This window comes from Echinops telfairi, unplaced genomic scaffold (genome assembly GCF_000313985.2).
Source record: "Echinops telfairi isolate 266 unplaced genomic scaffold, ASM31398v2 ScPeMD7_7474;HRSCAF=8512, whole genome shotgun sequence".
Taxonomy (NCBI): domain Eukaryota; kingdom Metazoa; phylum Chordata; class Mammalia; order Afrosoricida; family Tenrecidae; genus Echinops; species Echinops telfairi.
In genome coordinates this window covers 5,613,103-5,619,611 of record NW_022111378.1, presented here as the reverse complement: position 1 = coordinate 5,619,611, position 6,509 = coordinate 5,613,103, and positions in this window count along the sequence as shown.

The following is a 6,509-nucleotide window of genomic DNA, read 5'->3' as shown; positions in this document are numbered from 1 at the left end:
TTTGTCCAGCAGGCAGCTGCAGGTTTGGTCCCCAAGCAACGCGGGAGCTTTCTTTGGTTGCTAGCAACCGGGATGGCAGAAAGAGACAGGAATTTAGATGAGTTCCTCCTTCTCTTGGCTCGCTCCCCTGCTCTTTCTCAAGAGGCTGTCTGCAGGAAAACCAGAGAGGTCTCCTCAGGGCACGGAGCCCACTTTATTTATATACCTCTCTTCTATCCGTGTTTCTCGAAACTTGGACTGTGAACAGACGGCCATTATCCAAAAACTCCAATCTCCCTAAGTCCCTGGCCAGAGGCGCTATTCATCGCAAACGGAAGAGGACTTGGGGTTTGGGTCTTTTCTTCTCTTTATACAGCAAAACGCTTAAATGCTGAACACGCTCTGCAACCCTTCTACCTTGTTCGTAACTGTGGCGAAGGCACAGGTCTGGAAGCCTTGCTGGTTTGACACCACTCTCCAGCAGAACAAACCCAATGCCGCTCCAAGTCTGCAGACACATGGACGGGATCGTCATCAGCATGTCATTCACTCTCCAAAGAAATGGAACTGGATTTTTAGCTCACATGAGAAGTTCGTCTGGCTCTACAACAGCAACCAACATTCAGGGACAGGCAGAAATGACAAATTCAGTAAGAAAGTTCCTGGGTTTGAATGTATTGTGGCAGAGAAGAAAGGGCCCAAATATTTTGCTTTTGCTGAAGACTACATTAAAAATGTTTCCTCCCGTTTTCTCCAGTATACGGTAAATCAATCTCTCTCTCTCTCTCTCTCTCTCTCTCTCTCTCTCTCTCTCTCTCTCTCTCTCCTTCCCTCCCTCCTTGAGAACATTTTCCTGGTGATTCTGTTTTAGGGGGAAAGGAGAGCCCCACATTCCCATGCAATTTATAGAGACTCCGTTATTAAGTCTTAAAAAAGGCAAAGAGATACAAATCTGGCTAGACTAGAGCATGTACATGGGTACAGTTAAGAGCTGGAAACACAGGGAATACAGGACAGATAAACGCCTCGGGACCTATATTAAGAGTGGCCATACCAGGAGGGTAAGGGGAAGCTGGGGGAGAGAGGGGGAACCGATCACAATGACCTATCTATAACCCCCTCCCAGGGGGATGGACAACAGACAGGGGACTAAAAGGAGACATCAGACAGTGCAAGACATGGAAAAATAATAATAATTTATAAATGATCAAGGGTTCATCAGGAAGGGAGGGAGGGGGAGGGAGGGAAAAATGAGCTGATACCAAGGGCTCAAGTAGAAAGCAAATGTTTTGAGAATGATGGTGGCAACAAATGTACAAATGTGCTTGACACAATGGATAGATGTATGGATTGTGAGTAATAATAATAAAAATAAATAGTTTAAAAAGAAGGCAAAGATAAATGATGTGATGAGCAGGGCCACAGCATGAGACCATAAAGGTGTCTAAGGATTCAGTCACTTAAATAGGACATGGAACACAAAAAACGTACAGCCATTGAATCAATTCTGACCTATAGCAATCCTATAGGACAGAGTAGAACAACCCTTGTGGGTTTCCAGAATGGTAAATCTTTACTGAAGTAGAAAGTCTCATGTTTTTCCCTCAGAGCAGTCAGTGGTTTCGAACCCTTGACCGTGTAATTAGCAGCCACATGAACCCCACTAAGCCTCCAGTGGAACACAAAGGAAATCCATGAAATCATGACTGCTGGCAGATGGATTCATCACAGTAGCAGCCAGGGCCACAGAAGTGGGAGGAGACCATGAATGGGAATAACTACATTATTGCAGATTAGAAGTTACAAGATTGGTTCTGGGTCTTCCAATCACCTTGATTGGGGTATGACCCATAGCCACATTACCCTAACACCCTAATGTCTGCCAAGAGTACTCCTTGGTAAGTTCCTGGGGCCAAAATTGCCCCTCCTTCTGCTGGACAGGGGAGTTGCAGCCATCTTTGGAACATTCTGCCCGAGGACAAAGCTTTTTTCTTAGCCAGTCAATGGTTAGAATCTCTATGGAGACTGAAGCTATAGGAAGATGGGAAATGGATTGAGAGTCCCTTCTGCAAACCACAGGCTTTCTCTAATCTAGTGCTCAGAAATTAAGCTCTAATACAATAGCAATGGATTTCTAAGTAACTGGCAAAAATAAATGTTGGAAAAGAGTACTGGGAAAGGTTTTTAAAACTTCTAATCCACTGCTATCGAGTTGATTGAGATTCTTAGTGACATTTTACAGGGTTTCCAAGGCTAGAAGTCCTTACTACTACCTAGTGGTTGGTGGGTTTGAACACCCAACCTTAGTATTAGCAGTCCAGTACTTAACCGAACAGCACCATGAGCATGAGATCCACACAAGTAAATGGCAGTGTCAGAACAGTGAGTACCTCTCCTTTGGCCCTACCTACCAGTGGAAATACTGTATTGAGGTCCAGGTCAGAATGCACGTCCAGTTGGGACATTTTGGCATTAAAATCATAAGGAACAGGAACAGAAAGAGAAGACACTGTTCTACTCTTGCTATTGTTGTAGTTAAATGATTGTTTAATTGCTCAAATACATAGACCCATTTATGCAACCAAGGCAGAGGCCGTGGGTGATACATATTTCCAATTTGGGAGGTGGGTAGGACTCTCTTCATCTTATAATATTGGGCCAATGCGGTTCTCAGTCAGAATCAGATGGAATTTCACATCCTTATGCTTTTTGATCCTCTCAAGATGCTTTTGAACAGCAAACATTTCCTTAACCAAATGGTAGAGATCCTCTGGACTATTGGGAGCAAGTCCTTTGGACTTGAAGATTCCCAAGGCTTTACTGCCTGCCACAAAAAGTTCTTGCACAGTGTCACATGAATCTCAGCATCACACCAGTTTGTGAAGGAATCAAGCCCTTCTTGGCTGCTTTGTAGAGCTGCTCCTTCACACTGACACACGTCAGCTTCCTCCCGGTGGTTACTCCCTAGTGCTCAGAATGCATTCACATGGTGCCCCAGTTCCCTTGGGAGACACTCCAACCTGTATGGCAACCAACCTGTGATACAGCCAAAGTGGGTTGAGAACTAACAAAGCCCTCAGTAAAGGTCATATATTGAGCAAGTTGTATTCTCCCTAGGTCAGATTATTTGTTAAACATAGATTCATATTTTCAGTTCATGTCATGTTCTTTGAGCTTTGTGCCATTTGTTATGCAAACATTACTTTTTATGGACTAGTTACTAATGTGAGCTATTCGCTCTTTTCCTAGCCTAGGTAGTTTAAAATGGCAGCATGAATTAACTACATTCATTGCTACGATCTGGATATCCACTTCTGATAGTTGGTTTTGTGTGGTTGGTTGAAATCACTTGGGGCTGACTGGTGTAAACATCTGTTTGCGATGCATAGTCATAAGAATGCTAGGACAGCAATCAATGTCCCACTTGTGCTGTTTCTAGGAAACAAGTCAGTGCTACAGGAGTGAGTTATTACCAGTGGGTCCATAGGGAGAGAGTAAAAAACAAGTCACTTCAATGCTTTCTAAGTAAAGTATAACATAAAGTTTATGATAGCAGAGACAGTAAATTAATGACTGCAGTGCAGGGTTAGAATACACGTTTAGATGATGTGTTAGTCTGGGAAGACTAGAGAAACAAATCCACAGACACTCACTTATATGTGTGTAAGAGATAACTTTATATCAAAGAGCAACTGTACATTAAGAAAACATACCAGCCCGGTCCAGATCAAGTCCACAAGTCCGATATTAGCCCATATGTCCAATACTAATCTTCAGACCCCACAAAAGTCCTCTTCAGACTCACAAAACACATGCAATGACTCCAAATGCAGGAAGATCACAGGCCAGTGGGTGGGAAGTCTTGTGGATCCAGTGGCAGTGGAAGCATCTCAATGCTGGCAGGGGTCTCCATGTGGCTCTCCAGCTCCAGGACTCTAATGTAGCTCCATGTGTCTTGTCCACAAGAATGTCTTGCAGGGAGTGAGTCTGTGTGTTCTGCATCCAGTGAGCACTTTTTATCTCCTTCAAATAGGTCATTCAAATAAGGTCGTCAAGCTGTAATGTGATTGATAGGCTAAACGCTACCCCTTCACTCTTAATAGTCTCAAATTGACAACAGATTATGTAACTACCATGCCAGAGCCCGCCGGCAAAACAACGGGGACTCAACTGAGGGGGTGAGGACTGAGAAAAGACAGACACAAAAAAGCTGGGGTCAGGAGGACTGCAATTCAAGACTGCTGCCCTGAGTTTATTTTCCAGCAAGCTTTTATACACTGTGAAGCGGGAATGTACTATTGCTCAAAATAGCGCCCTCATCCTTGTTCTTGTTTGTCTGGCAGATATTTTTCCCAAGGCTAAGCACCTGATGGTTTCAATAACATTAAAGCACAAAAGTCAATCTGACAGTGAGAGAGACAATCTGACCGTGAGAGAGCTGTGTCTGCACATCCACATTTGACCGAACAGACCTCTGCTTTCAGAGCAGCTCCCAACACTACCACAGATGGAAAAACAATTCCCTACTGTGTTAGTCTGGGTACATTAGAAAAACAAATCCACAGAAACTCATGTATAGGAGACAGTTTTATATAAAGGTTAAGTGCACATCAAGAAAACATCCCAACCCAGTGCTGCCCAAGCCCACAAGTCCAACATTAACCCATATGTGCAACACCAATCCACAAAGTCCTCCTCAAACTCACAAAACCCATGCAATAATGCCGAATGCAGGAGGAAAGCCAAATCAGTGAGCATGTAAGCATATCATTGCTGGCAGGGGTCTCCATACGGCTTCTCCAGCACCCAGGGCTGCATCAGGCTAGGTCCATGCGGCTTCTCCTCAGGGATGTCTCCCAGGAAGTGAGCCTTGCCAGCTGAGGCAAAAAATTAGCTAAGGCAGCCACACATTGGTCTGACCATCAGAGAGTGAGAGACTAGAGTGCAAGAAAGGCAAGGCTCACCGAGCCATTTATCTCTCCGCCCTTCAATTAATCCCACGTGTTTATTGGCACAATAAACTAACACACACACACACACACACATCCCTGTTCTACTTTAGAGGCAGTATTATCAGCTTCTTGAAAAAGATATGAGTAGCATACAAGGGGAATTTGATAATTCTACTACTAATAATATCCTTAATCTAGCTAATAGTATAGAATTTAAAATAGTAGCATGAAAAAGAATATATACATGGATACAAAAACGTATTAGTCTAAAATACAGGGAATGTTCACTTAAACAGGTGAAAAATCTAAGTGACTGAACACTGTTTAGGAAAACAATGGGGGAGTGGGAAGCCACGGAGGCGATGGAAGCGCCAGGGGTGCCTGGCACAGGTCTGGCACTTCTGAAAGGTCACAGCTTGGAAACCACGTGGAGCAGGTATCGTGTGCCCGCCCTGGGCGCTAACAGTGACATTTCCCTCAGCTGGCATGGTAGCCCCTCCCACGCTTCACTTCCTCCCTCTGCCTTGCTCATGGTCAGGGCTCCAGGAGTTATAAATGCCCCACCTTCCAATGCCTGCATGATATTCTCTCTGAATGTTATCTGATGAAAGGTAGGGGCCAAGACTTCTGCTTTGTTTCCTTAAAACTTCCGCTTTGGCTAAGAGTGGTGAACTCTGAGCTTCGAGGTTCTCATCTGTAAAAGGGCTAAATAATACCCACCTCATAGGACTGTTGAATTAAAACAATAAGCGGTTGATGCTTAAAAAGAAAAGCATGGGGGTTAGAGGTAAGGCAAAACATCTCCATAACATTCATTCACTAAGGCAGAACCATGCCTGTAGAAGTAATACATGTCACGCATATGGTAATGGCAAATGTATGTTGGCCTTAGGTTGCCAATTCTTGAGCAACCTCAAAAGCAAGATTTTAACCCAGATACTAATGACTTCAGAGTCTACGACATTGGGACAGCAGTCATGCGCTCCCTCTCACCCCGGGGTGTTTTAGCGTTAAGTCCAACAGAATATTCCAGTCCCTCTAATAACGTCATTGTAAAGGAGCCTATTAAATTGGGGTAACCGGGGACACCGCTGAATGACAGGCCATTTTTGGTTTTCCCCATTTCCATTAAATGACAAAGTGACCCCATCTGAGATGGGGCCTTCTCTGAAGACGTGGGTCTTTAGATGTACAAATAAGGGAGTGATAAATAGTTCATAAGCACTTGACAATCACGCCTCACATTGCTAGGTTCTGTCTTGATGTTTATCCTATAGGAGTGGCCCATGTAATATTTGTTCTTTTGCGATTGACTAACTGTTCAGCATGGTATTCTCTGGGGGCACCCATGTTGTGAGGTGTTTTGTTATTTCTTAAAGAAATTTTTTTTGGAGATGTATAGGATTCTTTTGTATCTACCCTGTTTCCCCGAAAATAAGACAGTGTCTTTGAGTTAGTTAATTGTGCCAGCCTGGCCGATAATCACATGTGGTGCTGGTTGAAAGGAGGAGGGATAAATGGGTGGTGAAGCCTCGCCTTTCTAGTTCTCGGGTCTCTTGTTTTGTGATGGTTGTATCG